Source organism: Oncorhynchus keta, chromosome 34 (genome assembly GCF_023373465.1).
Source record: "Oncorhynchus keta strain PuntledgeMale-10-30-2019 chromosome 34, Oket_V2, whole genome shotgun sequence".
NCBI classification, from domain to species: domain Eukaryota; kingdom Metazoa; phylum Chordata; class Actinopteri; order Salmoniformes; family Salmonidae; genus Oncorhynchus; species Oncorhynchus keta.
In genome coordinates this window covers 62,952,261-62,968,139 of record NC_068454.1, presented here as the reverse complement: position 1 = coordinate 62,968,139, position 15,879 = coordinate 62,952,261, and the positions used below count along the sequence as shown (strand labels likewise).

The 15,879-nt window shown below is 41.4% G+C and overlaps 1 protein-coding gene across 8 annotated transcripts in view; it reads right to left on the bottom strand.

Moving 5' to 3' along the window:
- The window catches only part of LOC118367503 (semaphorin-6D-like), a 166,555-nt gene that overhangs the window by 136,582 nt on the left and 14,094 nt on the right, over positions 1–15,879 (bottom strand). For 6 of the 8 annotated variants that reach the window (XM_035751040.2, XM_035751041.2, XM_035751033.2 and 3 more), the window contains one exon: positions 3,803–3,908. The exons of 1 other annotated variant lie outside the window; for it this stretch is intronic. The gene's annotated coding sequence lies outside the window, so the exon portion shown is untranslated. Of the gene's footprint in view, positions 1–3,802; positions 3,909–13,427; positions 13,509–15,879 lie in introns of all 8 variants that reach the window. One more of the 8 variants, XM_035751035.2, reaches the window with a different exon arrangement.

Here is a 15,879-nt window from a genome sequence, read left to right as displayed (position 1 = left end):
ACATTCAACTCTGTAAAGAAAAAAGTATTTAATAAGAATATTTCATTCATTCAGATCTAGGATGTGTTATTTTAGTGTTCCCTTTATTTTTTTGACCAGTGTATTTTAGCACCGTTACAAACACCATAATATTAATCAATTGAATTAAGCAACATTTCTCAAAATACTACGTTCTTACAAAAAAAAAAAAAATATCTAGTACAGCCACTATTGAAGGCTATCAAATTATTCTCAAAGATGCCCTCTGGTGGTCAAACTAGCACTAACTAGCTTTAATGTTTACAATGGCGGACACTTAAATAACGTGCCATAGAATTCTGTGGCACCATGCAAGCTGTGCTGCAGTACGCTGCAACTTTTAAAGGACGAACCAGTGTAGAAATAAAGTATTTTTATCACCTAAAAAAGGAGGGAAAAGGTATGTAAATCAATCTGTAGAGAATGATCTGTACTAAATAATAGGCTAGTGTTTGCTAATTGAATAAGCTCAATGAATTGTAAAAATCACATTTACTAATGTATCTGTAGTTAACAGAACCTCCTCATTATTCTACTAAACCTTGCTGACCTCTTACACTGAGTTAGCCCAGGGCAAAGCTGTCTCAGAGCATTAGGACAGAATCCCACTTGCCACACATCCCAGCACTTTCCTGGTCGGGAAGGCAAAAAGCATCATCTGGAGCCAGGGGAGTTCACTTAAACTAATTGCCAGGTTGCACGGGCACGCTGCATTCGTTAAACAAGCGAGCAGCCAAGTATTCAGGAGTAAGGAGTCCTTCACTGTAATCATTCCTTTATTCTAATCAAGGGTCTAAATTGAGCAAGCCCTCTCAGCCGTCCAAGCAACAAAGACTTCTGATTACATTTAAGTAACGAGACAAATAACTCAAGAGGATGACAAAATGAGGACAAATATTTTAGAAAACTGGATTTCCACTTGGTCGGACTAACAAACATTTGTACTTAAACACTTTGAATTTGAAGCCCACAAGATTAGTCATGCCATTTAAAATAACAAGTATGGTGTTGTGTTAAATCATTTCTAAGAAAGGGCGACAGATGCTGAACAGAAAACTCTAAGAAAATTCATACTTACAAAATTATTATCACAGGCTTGTTAAGACCGTAAACTACTGTTGATCACAAAAAAATAGTAAGTGCAATGACCCTGAAAATCCTACTAAGCTGGCATGAATCCTTGCAGCTCCAATCAAGCAAATTGTTATGAGAATCTAACTGAGTATGAGGACCCAAAAATAATGTACATGGTAGTAATTGGAGTGATTCTTGGCAAAGGAGCTGTAAAATTATAAACAGTGAGATGTCGCACAATTAATACATCCAGAGTCAAAATCCTGACTCACGATACATCCTATACACAGATAGACTTGAATTAGGAGTTTGTCAGTTGAAGAATTTTAAAGACTTAAAAGGAAGGGAGAAAAGGGCTTTCCATGCATTTATTTTTTCCCTGTATTTCACTTGAAATGGTACCTTTCAATTTGGTAGCAGCTCTTCAAATTGAGAGAAATAGCTTCACAGCCCTGCCATCCTTCTGTCAGGTTTCACATGTTATGGCCAGAGAGGGCCTCCACACACATCTGACAAACCAGCTATCCCCCACCCAGTACCCCAATCAAGAAAGCCATCCCCTCGAGACTGAACTCCTCAGTGTTGCCTTGGGGAAAGTGCATAGGTAACGTTTGAGGTGACCCTCATAGCAGGTTTGCTCACAGCAGACCTCATTCGCCAAGCCCACTTTCTCAAGCCTTGTATCGCTGTGACTTTGAAGTCTGGCCAGAGACGGGCTTTGAAAAGCCAGCAATCTCCCCACCATGACCAGGCACAGGATTAGCAAGTCCCTGTAGGATTGGGTAGGAGGACAGGGGGTCGTTTTTGGGGGGTAGTGTGTGCGCAAGCATTTCCCCTCCGGACAGAGCTGGGGATTAACAAGCTACTAAGGAAGCAGAGAACAAGGAGCCAGCCTCTTTCTTGAGTTCCTCAGAAACCAATTTGTATTGGGAGGAACTGAGGGAGGCAGCTAATTCTGCCTGTGACCTCTCCGCATCAACTTTCTCTTGTTTTGCTGCTCAGAGTGTAAAACTATTTTCTCAGGAAAAGAGAGCTGTGTCCAGGCTGTCAATGTCCCTTTCCTTCACAGTGGCTTTGAAAAACAAGCCTCTACAGGGCATAGCAGAATAAGAGCCTGAGCGAAGGGGAGACTTCAATGATTGAGCATTAACAATTTAGCATTTACTGTTTGAAGAAAATAAAAACACATTTCTCCAACTAATGACATCACTGACAAAGTGTTGTGTCAAACTGGCTTTGAATCAAATAAAAAAGCCCTGAAACTACTGAACACACTTGCATATTAACTAATCAGTCCTTAAAACATAACTATCTGACAGAAGCATATGTTTTCAACTGGAACTGTGTCAACCATTTGGACACAGGACCATAGATAGCTTTCCCACTAGCATTTGTAGATTAATGAGGTCTTTGTCTTTTCTCTGATTGAAAGGAGCCTGAGGAGTTTGCACTCTATGTCTTTGTTGAACAGAGTCTCTTATGGAAATGGAAGAAGATTGGCCTGTATGTGTGGGTGTGTGGGAGAGCAAGGTGGACGGGCCACATCCAAGTTCAACTGACTTAATAAAGCTTATCTCCATCTACCCCGAGATCTCCTCACCCCAATTATACGCCTGACACCTCTAACCTCACCCCCGGTCCCCAATCCAGCTCTTGTCCTGCCCCTCCCTTCACTGCTCTTAAATCACTCTACAGGGCTGGCGAGTGTTGGGCTGATGTGGGAGTCATTCCCCAGGCTCCTCTCACTCAGTTTCTGGATCTGGCTGTTTGAATTGGGCCAGGGTTGGGGCATCTCCTCTGAGCCCTGGATGGTCAAGTGGCAGGTGAGATGGGAATTATTGAGAAGAGAGAAGCTGCTGTTTAAGCAATAGAAGGACACACTCCCCAAAGACTGCATATGTGCAGAAATTGCTCTAATTGCATGTCCTCAAAATGTAAAATAAAATGTAAATCGCTCACTAACAGACACCAAACAATAACAAAGTACTGGGTCTTAGACTGATATTATGGACATGTTTTTTTAGACATTTGCACTGGTTCTACCCTCAGATTGGTCCAAGGTCACAGCTAGATTGCATCTGGCCAACCATCTGTTCAGACCCATCCCATGAGATGGCCTGTCACCAGCACACCTTGGCCCTGTCCTCTACTGTCCGTGGTCATGGTCGCCAGGGAATGTCAGACTAGACAGGATGCCTCTTCATCTAGGCTACAGTCACTAGGGGAATCTATGCAGTTGTTTTTTTCAATACCCGCATGACTGGCAGGTTGGCCATAACGCAATTTAAGACACTTTCCATCACAGCCTATTCCTCAATCTGCTATTGTCATGCTAATAAACACATATTATCATGTTATATCTAATCTACAAAAACAAAATGCAAGGATATTTCAAAGTTATGAAGAGGAGTTACCCCCTACATTTGCCCATGAAAATTACTCAGCTCTGCAGACTGATTAAAATATTGTATAAAATCTAATGAATAATATGTAATTACAATTAAAATAGTGGCTTAATAACCTTTCACACTGATTCCATTTATCAATCTGTCACTGGGTGCCTCCAGGCAGCAGAACTTGCACTCATCTCATCAAACCACTCGTATCCAGAATTATTAAAGATCAAACAGTAAGAAGAACGTTCATAGCCAGAGCTACAACTCCAAATCAACATTCATCTCACTGCAATTAAAATTCACGGCAGTCTTACCTTAAACTTTCAACAAATTTGACTGTAGAGATTCAGCCAGCTGACACGGATAGATGACTGGCACTAGCTGGTTATGATCGCCACCCCAAGTGAAGACATCCGCAATCTAAACAAAAACCAAAATAACAATTATTTAAAACGGGCAAATTCAAGATGGACTTACAGTCAGACATTCACCATATGTAATGGTCTATTTCTTGGCTAGACCATCTGCTCCATTTGGTCAATTTAATAAAAAATAAAATAAAAAATAAAAATCGGGCTTTTAGCGTAAATTAAGATCTTCACACCTCGAAGGTCCTGCATGTCACATCAATCAAATCCCTCTGCCGCTGTCATGCATCAATTAATATATTGTGAAGCAGGGTTCCGAAAGTTCCTTTAGAACACAGACAATTATATTAACAAGTGGACTTCTTCTTAAAAACAAGCTGGAGCAGGTCAATAATATTAGAACTGGACAGTCAAGAAACTGTATGAATGAAGGGCTATTATCATTTCTACACAGTTAGTTTAAGTCATTTAAAAAAGCAATATATATATATATATATATATATATATCCCCTTTTAAGGATCCACCACTTTTTCCCCCCAACTTTCGCCTAAAATGACATACCCAAATCTAACTGCCTGTAGCTCAGGACTTGAAGCAAGGATATGCATATAAAGGAAACACTTTGAAGTTTGTGGAAATGTGAAATTAATGTAGGAGAATAACACATAAGATCTGGTAAAAGTTCAAAGAAAAAAAACATGTTTTTATTGTATTATTTTGTACCATCATCTTTGAAATGCAAGAGAAGGACCATAATGTATTATTCCAGCCCAGAAGCAATTTAGGCTTATGTAGACTGAGCCAAAGAACCATTGCATTTCTGTTAAAATGTTTGTATCAAGACTGTCCAAATGTGCCAAAGTTGGTTTATTAACTTTAAGTTCATAACTGTGCACTCTCCTCAAACAATAGCATGGTATTATTTCACTGTAATAGCTACTGGACAGTGCAGTTAGATTAACAAGAATTTAAGCTTTCTGACAATATCAGATATGTCTATGTCCTGGGAAATGTTCTTGTTACTTACAACCTCATGCTAATTGCATAGCCTACGTTAGCTCAACCGTCCCAGGATCGGTGGGTCCCCCACGGAATGGTTGAGCTAACACACACACAAGTTTGGGGTCACTTAGAAATGTCCTTATTTTCCATGAAAACATACATGAAATGAGTTGCAAAATTAATAGGAAATATAGACACGGTGTTGACAAGGTTATAAATAATGATTTTTAGTTGAAATAATAATCGTGTCCTTCAAACTTTGCTTTCGTCAAAGAATCCTCCATTTGCAGCAATTACAGCCCTTTGGCATTCTAGTTGTCAATTTGTTGAGGTAATCTGAAGAGATTTCACCCCATGCTTCCTGAAGCACCTCCCAAAAATTGGATTGACTTGATGGGCACTTCTTCCGTACCATACGGTCAAACTGCTCCTACAACAGCTCAATAGGTATGAGATCCGGTGACTGTGCTGGCCACTCCAGTATAGACAGAATACCAGCTGACTGCTTCTTCCCTAAATAGTTATTACAGTTTGGGTCATTGTCCTGTTGTAGGAGGAAATTGTCTCCAATTAAGCACCGTCCACAAGGTATGGCATGGCGTTGCAAAATGGGGTGATAGCCTTCCTCCTTCAAGATCCCTTTTACCCTATACAAATCTCCCACTTTACCACCACCAAAGCACCCCGAGACCATAACATTTCCTCCACCATCCTAGACAGATGGCGTCAAGCACACCTCCAGCATATTTTCATTTTTTCTGCGACTCACAAATATTATTTTGTGATCCGAACACCTCAAACTTAGATTAGTCTCTCCATAACATTTTTTTCCAATCTTCCTCTGTCCAGTGTTCTTTTGTCCATATTAATCTTTTCTTTTTATTGGCCAGTCTGATACATGGCATTACTTTGCAACTCTGCCTAGAAGGCAAGCATCCCGGAGTTGCCTCTTCACTGTTGACGTAGAGACAGGTGTTTTGCGGATACTATTTAATGAAGGTGCCAGTTGAGGACTTGAGGCATCTTTCTCAAACTAGACACTCATTTACTTGTCCTCTTGCTCAGTTGTGCACCAGGGCCTCCCACTCCTCTTTCTATTTGGTTAGAGCCAGTTTGCACTGTTCTGTGAAGGGAGTAGTACACAGCGTTGTACGAGATCTTCAATTCCTTGGCAATTTCTCGCATGGAATAGCCTTCATTTGAGTGACTGATGAGTTTCTAGCCATTTTGAGCCTGTAATCGAACCCACAAATGCTGATACTTCAGATACTCAACTAGTCTAAAGAAGGCCAGTTTTATTGCTTCTTTAAATCAGAACAACAGTTTTCAGCTGTGCTAACAATTTCAAAAGGGTTTTCTAATGATCAATTAGCCTTTTTAAATTATAAACTTGGATTAGCGAACACAACGTACCATTGGAACACAGGAGTGATGGTTGCTGATAATGGGCCTCTACATCTATGTACAGTCGTGGCCAAAAGTTTTGAGAATGACACAAATATACATTTTCACAAAGTCTGCTGCCTCAGTTTGTATGATGGCAATTTGCATATACTCCAGAATGTTATGAAGAGTGATCAGATTAATTGCAAAGTCCCTCTTCGCCATGCAAAGGAACTGAATCCCCCAAAAACATTTCCACTGCATTTCAGCCCTGACAAAAGGACCAGCTGGCATCATGTCAGTGATTCTCTTGTTAACACAGGTGTGAGTGTTGACAATATGGAGATCACTCTGTCATGCTGATTGAGTTTGAATAACAGACTGGAAGCTTCAAAAGGAGGGTGGTGCTTGGAATCATTGTTCTAACTCTGTCGACCATGGTTACCTGCAAGGAAACACGTGCCGTCATTGCTTTGCACAAAAAGGGCTTCAAAGGCAAGGATATTCCTGCCAGTAAGATTGCACCTAAATCAAACATTTATCAGATAATCAAGAAATTCAAGGAGAGCGGTTAAATTGTTGTGAAGAAGGCTTCAGGGCGCCCAAGAAAGTCCAGCAAGCTCCAGGACAGTCTCCCAAAGTTGATTCAGCTGTGGGATCGGGGCACCACCAGTACAGAGCTTGATCAGGAATGGCAGCAGGCAGGTGTGAGTGCATCTGCACGCACAGTGAGGCGAAGACTTTTGGAGGTTTGGAGGATGGCCTGGTGTCAAGAAGGGCAGCAAAGAAGCCACTTCTCTCCAGGAAAAACATAATGGACAGACTGATATTCTGTAAAAGGTACAGGGATTGGACTGCTGAAGACTGAGGAATCCCCTTTCAATCCCCAATTCTTGGGGGCATCCGTAAAAAAGCTTGTCCGGAGAAGACAAGGTGAGCGCTACCATCAGTCCTGTGTCATGCCAACAGTAAAGCATCCAGAGACCATTCATGTGTGGGGTTGCTTCTCAGACAAGGGAGTGGGCTCACTCACAATTTTGCCTAAGAAACCAGCCATGAATAAAGAACGGTACCAACACATCCTCCAAGAGCAACTTCTCCCAACCATCCAGGAACAGTTGGTGACAAACAATGCCTTTTCCAGCATGATGGAGCACCTTGCCATAAGACAAAAGTGATAACTAAGTGGCTCGTGGAACAAAACATCGATATTTTGGGTCCATGACCAGGAAACACCCCAGACCTTAATCCCATTGAGAACTTGTGGTCAATCCTCAAGAAGCAGGGGGACAAACAAAAATCCACAAATTCTGACAAACTCCAAGCATTGATTATGCAAGAATAGGCTGCCATCAGTCAGGATGTGGCCCAGAAGGTAACTGACAGCATGCCAGGGCGGATTGCAGAGCTCTTGAAAAAGAAGGGTCAACACTGCAAATATCGATTCTTTGCATCAACTTCATGTAAATTGTCAATAAAAGCCTTTGACACTTATGAAATTCTTGTAATTACATTTCAGTATTCCATAGTAGCATCTGACACAAATATTGAAAAGACACTGAAGCAGCAAACTTTGTGGAAATTAATATTTGTGTCATTCTCAAAACTTTTGGCGACGACTGCAGATATTCCATAAAGAAATCTGCCGTTTCCAGTAATTTACAACATTAACAATGTCTACTCTGTATTTCTGATCAATTTTATGTTATTTTAATGGACTTTTTTAAAAAATAGCTTTTATTTAAATAAACAAGGACATTTATAAGTGACTCCAAAACATATATACTACCGTTCAAATTCTTATATTTTTTTTTTTACATTTTTTTTTTACTCAAACCACCCGTGGGCAGGATTCGTATGTTCGATACCCCTCTCAATAATATAGCCAGGTTTATAGTGGAAGGCAAACAATGATTTTTGAAGTAAAGGAAAGACCCAAGCAGCAACAAAAAGAGATGTAAATGTTCTGTGCTTAAAATGTCAGAAGAGAAATACCATTGACTAACCAAGCAGAAGAGGACAAGTTTCTTTACAGGTTCTTCTCTATTCAGAGAAAGGGAAGTTAACAAAATTGCACTTAGTTTACATTGATAATGGGCAGATTATGAACAAAATCTGTTGACAAATCCTAGAGAGAGTTGGAGATGGCCAAATCACAGGGCATCTCAGAACACAATCTGTTCTGGCAATCTGCTTAAAGAGAATTAGGCTTCACTTTGCCAGTTCTCCTTTCAGCACAGAGTGGTTTGAGAAAGCTTTGGATTTCTCTTTTTGAATTCTCCACTCTCTGACAATATGGCAGAGATCTTTCAAGCAGTGACAAATAACAACCTGTTGGTTTAGTAAGTGATTTTGTTCCTCTGGATAGGCTGACACCTAGATTTAGGTATGATTTTTTAAATGATGCCAGAGCATGTCCATGCTCTTGCAGTACATGGTTCATGTTGTGAATTATAGCACATTATGAGGGTTATCCAAGTCCTCGGCCACAAAAACATACACTACAGAAATCCCAAATCAGGACAAGGGCTTGCTTAACTTTTTGTATTTAAATAATGATTTCACCTTTATTTAACCAGGTAGACTAGTTGAGAACAAGTTCTCATTTGCAACTGCAACCTGGCCAAGATAAAGCAAAGCAGTTCGACACATACAACAACAGAGTTACACATGGAGTAAAACAAACATACAGTCAATAATACAGTAGAAAAATAAGTCTATATACGTTGTGAGCAAATGAGGTGAGATAAGGGAGGTAAAGGGCCATCAAACATGAGGGCCATCAATCACAATTAACATTTTGTAAACACATTAACCTAGTCATTGTTCTGGAAAATTCCTTCTGCTAGTCGATTCAGCAGAGCCTCAAGAAAGTGCATTTTCCCTCCCATTGCAGTGGCTATTTATAGTTAGACTGAACTTGGTCGGTCAAAATCATCTGCAATTGAACATTTTTGGCGGCATGATTAGAGACAATTGGCCTAAATCCAACACTGGGACCTTATCTATCCTAGACAACTGGTCAAGGTCGTGTATGTGACCTAGTTCCCCAAAAACACAGCAGGTAGTTCAACCTGTAAAGACATGTTAAAAAAAGAAGCCACTGGACTAAAAAAAAAAACAGACCAGCTGGCAGCCACATGCTAACACTGGTTCCTCTATTGTCTCAAATTCTATAATAGCTCTGTTTATTTGTACTTTCTTCTATTTTATCTATGCCCCCAGTATCAGTGAAAAAGGCCAAGAGCACCAAGAAAAAAAAATCTAAACTGTAGTGTATCAATAACAGCCTATTTGTGGGTTGCGTGATATGCATGGGCTTCTGGCCAATATTCTATTGTTTTGCTCTTTTTTGGTCTGTAGCAAAATGTTGATCGATGAATGCTGGTACTTGGCCATCTGTAAGAGCTGTAATGGATCAGTTCAGATTTCAAAGCACAGCCTGGGAAAGAACAAAACAAAAACATGTTCAGCACTTGTGTGCAGTGAAACCCAAATTCCATTTCAAGTTCAACAGCAAAACATGATTAACTCCAAGGCACTAAAAGGTCCCAGACTTCAAATTGCTCCCAAATGCCCAGTAGATTTATTTTAGAGGGTAGGACTATGCGTTTTATTTTCCTTTGGAAAAGAGGAGAAAGTTGCACAGTTTAATCAACACCACAGATCAATAAGCCACCTGTTAGTACGAGCATGATCCTATCTGATTGGTGCACTGCGATCAACTCGTCAACACAATTTCAAAATGTATTTTCCAGGAGTAAGGGAAAAAGCAAGCATCTGTTCAGGGTTCAGTAAACTTTCTAGGCTCTTACAATATCGTATGTGGAGCTCAATCTTATTTTCCTTAAAAAATAAGAAAACTCGCCTCAATCTAAAAGTATGATATGCAAGCCAGCATAAGAGTAGCATAAAGTAAACACTTAAAAAAGGAAAAACGGAAATGTGAATTGGAAGGGGAAAAAAAGATCTGAGAGGGCTTTGAGATAATGGTGCCAGCATAGTCTTTACTGAATGGGTAACATTAGTAGAGAGGAACGAGTCCACCACCAGAGCTAAGGCAACAAGACTGTTCAGCCTGGGCTTCCTCTCAACTCTGTGTTAACATGTAAACACCGTTACAAAATCCACTGTTAGTAATCACAACTTGGTACGTAATCATGTACAACTCTGGCCGCTGAAACATTTTACAGGATGTTTGTTTTATTTGCAACTTCATTCCACTCTTTTCAGAAGCTTCCATATATATGGTTGGAAGGACAAACAAGCAGCTCACACACACCTACATGTTAAACATCTGTTAGGGATAGGGGGCAGCATTTTCACTTTGGATGAATTGCGTGCCCATAGTGAACTGCATCCTACTCTAGATGCTAATATATGCATATTATCAGTTTACTATTGGATAGAAAACACTCTGAAGTTTCTAAAACTGTTTGATTTATGTCTGTGAGTATAAGAGAACTCATAGTGCAGGCAAATGTCCAAACAGGAAGTGGAAATTCTGGGGCTGGTCGAATTTCAAGTCATCGCCTATTCACATCCAAACAAGATATGGATATGTTCGCACTTCCTACGCCTTCCATTAGATGTCAACAGTCAGTCAAACGTGGAATGAAGCCTCTAGTGTGATGTATGGGAGGGGAGGGGAATGAGTCACTGGTCTGGCAGAATGCCAGTTCCTGGCTGCGCACATTACTGTTGATATCGCCTGCGTTCCATGACTCTGTAGACAAAAACGAATGCTCCGGTTGGAACGTTATTGGATATATATGAAAATAACATCCTGAAGATTGATTCTCTACTTAGTTTGACCAGTTTATTCGACCTGGAATATAACTTTTTGAAGTTTTCGTCCGAGTTCGCCTGGACCAGCGCCAGCTTTTGGACATGTGAACTAACCGTGCTAGCAAAAGCAGCTAATTGGACACTAGTAATGGACATTATGGAACAAAACAACAATTTATTGTGGAACTAGGACTACTTGCACTGCATTCTGATGAAAGATCATCAAAGGTAAGGGAATATTTATGACGTAATTTCGTATTTCTGTTGACTCCAACATGGCGGAGAAATATTGTTATGTCTTAGCACCGTTTTAGATTATTGCATGGTATGCTTTTTTCGTAACGTTTTTTAAAAATCTGACAGCGGTTGCATTAAGAACCAGTGTATCTTTAATTATATGTAAAACATGTATCTTTCGTCAAAGTTTATGATGAGTATTTCTGTTATCTGGATTTGGTGGTGATCTAACATATGTTGTGTTTTCGCTGTAAAACATTTTAAAAATCTGACACGATGGGGGCGCTAGCGGAACCCCTAGCCATAAGAAGTTTTTAACGTGTGTTGACATGAGCATGTGCGATTCTGCATCGATTCTGAATATGAATCTTCAACAGTGAAAGAGATACCACATCTCCAAATAAACCAGAAAACCTTGATTAACCAGCAAAATAACACAAATGACAACCACAGATCTCGCCACACGGAGGAAGAGATGAAGGAAAGGAATAGAGGTTAGGAGAGGACAGATTTCTTCCAAACCCTGTGCTCCCTCCACTGACCTTGTAGTAGTTTGATTAATCACAGAGACTAAAGAGGGATGACTTAGCTGCTCATTATCCAGGACCAGGGTGCAGGATCAGGACCAGGGTGCAAACTACTAAAGGCGAGAGTGCCAGAATTTCTATTTTGACAATGTTGATGATATCTCCGATTACTTTAGAAGAGGAGAGACATCTAAATTGTCAATTAAAATGTAGACTTTTGAAAGGGACTAACTTGGTGCACATAATTGAGCCCTTTTTCTAGAAATGCATGAAGGACCATCTATATGTGAGCCACATATAGACACTCATAGATCATCAAAATATCACCAGTTGAGTTCAAGCTAAACCCAAGAGCTCTGTTGTGCATGTCATCTCATTGTCAAAACAACTTTACTAGGAGAAAATGCAAGACAAGCAAGGGAGTTTTTCGTCTCTAAATAACATTTTAAAAGAACTGACCACAGAAATGAGCATATCTACAAAATACCAAGAACATGTTCATCGGGCACACAGAGTACCCTGTAACTGTCCTTCCTCCTCTCAGCTGTCTATTAGTGGGTCAGTGAGAGTGAAATCACAAGGAGCACACACACAGTCCAGCAAAAGGGCGAGGCATGTTGTGACTACTTGTCTCTCGCCATTCCTTCACCACATTCCCATACCTCTGTCTTAACAGAAGATAAGGGTAAATGACTTGACCTCTCTCCTAACACGGCCCCCTTCCCCAGATAACCACAAAGAAAATCAATCAGTATTCAGATCAAGCCACAACTCCACCTTAACTCCTGACCCCACCCGGCTCTCCTCAGACCATGACGGAGGTTTGTCTGCACTGCCTGTGTCAGGCTTTAACAAAGTCCTCGTGTCAAGGGGAGGAGCAGCGGTCTAACCCTGTCAAGGCCAACACAATCAATCCAGCAGAGGAGATCAAGGTGGTCTGACCCACACCTGACCCTGACGCTGAAACCATGGCAACAAGCCCAGCCAATGATTTTACCACCACCACAGAGAGTGTCTGAGAAACAGTTTGGAGGAGTTTTTTTATTTTATCGTTGCTCTAGTTTCACTCCATCTACAATAACGTGACATAGTCTAATCTGCAAGGCTGAACAACCCTGCTGCAGGTATAACTGGGGACCAAGGGGAGGGTATTAGCATAGCATAATTACACTGGGGAAAGATCCATGGAACAATAGTGTGGACACCAGGGAGCAACACATAGCCCACAATTTGCCATTGTGCTCCTTCCCCCTTTCTTACCCCATTGATATTGGAGAATAATGCCAGAATTCTGACTGTTAGTTTAACCGATGGTGCATTTAGTATAATAATACCAGGCGGTGCACACGGTTAATGTGATTAGCAACCCTGTGCTGACACCTCACCATCCTCCCCCCGTGGGGTATTATCATGCTAATCTAAAAGAGAAAAAAATGGATTTGACTGAATGGAAAATATAGGAGGAGGCAGGGACCTCGGATGCCAAGTGAACACAATGCCTGCGTATTCAGCCTAGTCTGCCAAGGCGAGTGGGTAGACAAATGGACATAGACATAATGCTCACTGGTTAATTAAAATAACATAATTAAAAAGGTCTTGTGTGTGAATGGTCGCCTCAATTGCAATCACTGACCTGATTGTCCCATACATGTTCCTCAGAGCTCAGTCTGTCTCTCTCCATTACGACTCCATTAGCACCTCAGAAGTGTTCCGACTGAGAAAAGGGAAAGACCAAATGGGACAAACTATAGAGATGTGTAGTTCATTGTGGTGGTGGGGGAGGGAGGGCTTGCTGGTTAGATGAGACCTATCCCATCTGGACAAAAGGAATACCTATGGAAGAATGTTGTTCATTGACTACAGCTCAGCATTCAACACCATTGTACCCTCCAAGCTCATCATCAAGCTCATCATCAATCTGGAGGCCCTGGGTCTCAACCATGCCCCCAGGTGGTGAAGGTACGAAACAACACCTCCACTTCACTGACCCTCAACACTGGGGCCCGACTAGGGTGTGCGTTCAGCCCCCTCCTGTACTCCCTGTTCACCCACGACTGCGTGGCCATGCACGCCTCCAACTCAATCATCAAGTTAGCAGACGACACAACAGTAGTGGGCTTGATTACAAACAACGACGAGACAGCCTACAGGGAGGAGGTGAGGGCACACGGCGTCAGGAAAACAACTTCTCACTCAACATCAACAAAACAAATGAGATGATCGTGGACTTCAGGAAACATCAGAGGGAGCAGCCCCCTATCCACATCGAAGGGACTGTAATGGAGAAGGTGGAAAGTTTGAAGTTCTTTGCCGTACACATCACAGACAAACTGAAATGGTCCACCCACACAGACAGTGTGGTGAAGGCAGCGCAACAGCGCCTCTTCAACCTCAGGAGACTGAAGAAATTTGGCTTGTCACCCAAAAACCCTGACTAACTTTTACAGATGCACAATCGAGAGCATCCTGTCGGGCTGTATCACAGCCTGGTCCGGCAAATGCACCACCCTCAACAGCAAGGCTCTCTAGCGGGTGGTGTGGTCTGCACAACGCATCACCGGGGGCAAACTACCTGCCCCCCCCCATGACAACTACAGCACCCGATGTCACAGGAAGGCCAAAAAGATCATCAAGGACATCAACCACCCAAGCCACTGCCTGTTCACACCGCTACCACACCGCTCCAGAGGGTGAGGTCAGTACAGGTGCACCAAAGCTGGGACCGAGAGACTAAAAAACAGCTTATATCTCAAGGCCATCAGACTGCTAAACAGCAATCACTAACTCAGAGGCTGCTGCCTACATGGAAACCCAATCACTGGCCACTTTAATAAATGGATCACTAGTCATTTTATACAATGCCACTCTAAATAATGTTTACATATCTTACATTACTCATATCACATGTATACTGTATTTTATACCGTCTATTGCACCTTGCCTATGCCGCTCAGCCATCGCTCATCCATATACTTATATGTAAATATTCTCATTAATCCCTTTAGATTTGTGTGTATTTAGGTAGTTGCTGGGGAATTGTTAGATATTACTGCACTGTCGGAACTAAAAGCACAAGCATTTCGCTACACTCGCATTAACACCTGCTAACCATGTGTATGTGACAAACCTTTGGAACCTTTTTTGTAACCATCTAAAATAGTCACGGACACAGGCTGTGATTATAGTAGTAGGTAATGGAACCATGTTTAGAGTGTGACAGTGGGAGGTAGGGGTCATTTCCGCTGTGGTGGCTATTTGGGTCCTTTCAAGGTGACTAAAGATATACCCGGTTTACTGTACCTCTCATCTCTCTGAGACGAGGCATTAAAGCAGTTTCAGGCTCTGCAGTTGGAGACTTGTTTACCTTGAGTTGTCTTTCATACCGTCCGTCACCAGTGATTGCCCCTCAGGGAGAGACTGGTCGAGGCAGAGAGATAATGTGGGAAAGCAATAAAGGAGGATCAAATGAAGACGCCTTGGAGGCACTGGGCAGGAGAAAGAGAACCTGTAGGACTGCGTTTGTGTGTGTCAACACAAATATGTTTACTGTATCTGTGTAAAAGACTAAACGCATGGTAAACATCGTAACAGATGTTATAACACGCAAATACCCACCACACACACACACACACAGCTGCATGTATGAGTAACCACATGGTTAACCTCTCTAGGGTAGGGGGCAGCATTCGGAATTTTGGATGAAAAGCATGCCCAAATTAAAACGGCCTGCTACTCGGACCCAGAAGATATGATATGAATATAACTGGTAGATTTGGATAGAAAACACTCGTAAGGTTCCAAAACTGTTAAAATAGTGTCTTGAGTATAGCAGAACTGATTTGGCAGGCAAAAACCTGAGAAAAATCCATTCAGAAAGTTTTTTCTTTTTCCGTTTGACATGTTTCTATGAACTTTACAGATACAATTTAGATTTTTTTGTCTGCCTGTTTTGACTGCGTTTGAGCCTGTGGATTACTGAAGAAAACACAAACAAAATGGAGGTTTTTGGATATAAAGAGACTTAATCGAACAAAAGGAACATTTATTGAGTAAATGAATGTCTTCTGAGTGCCACCATATGAAGA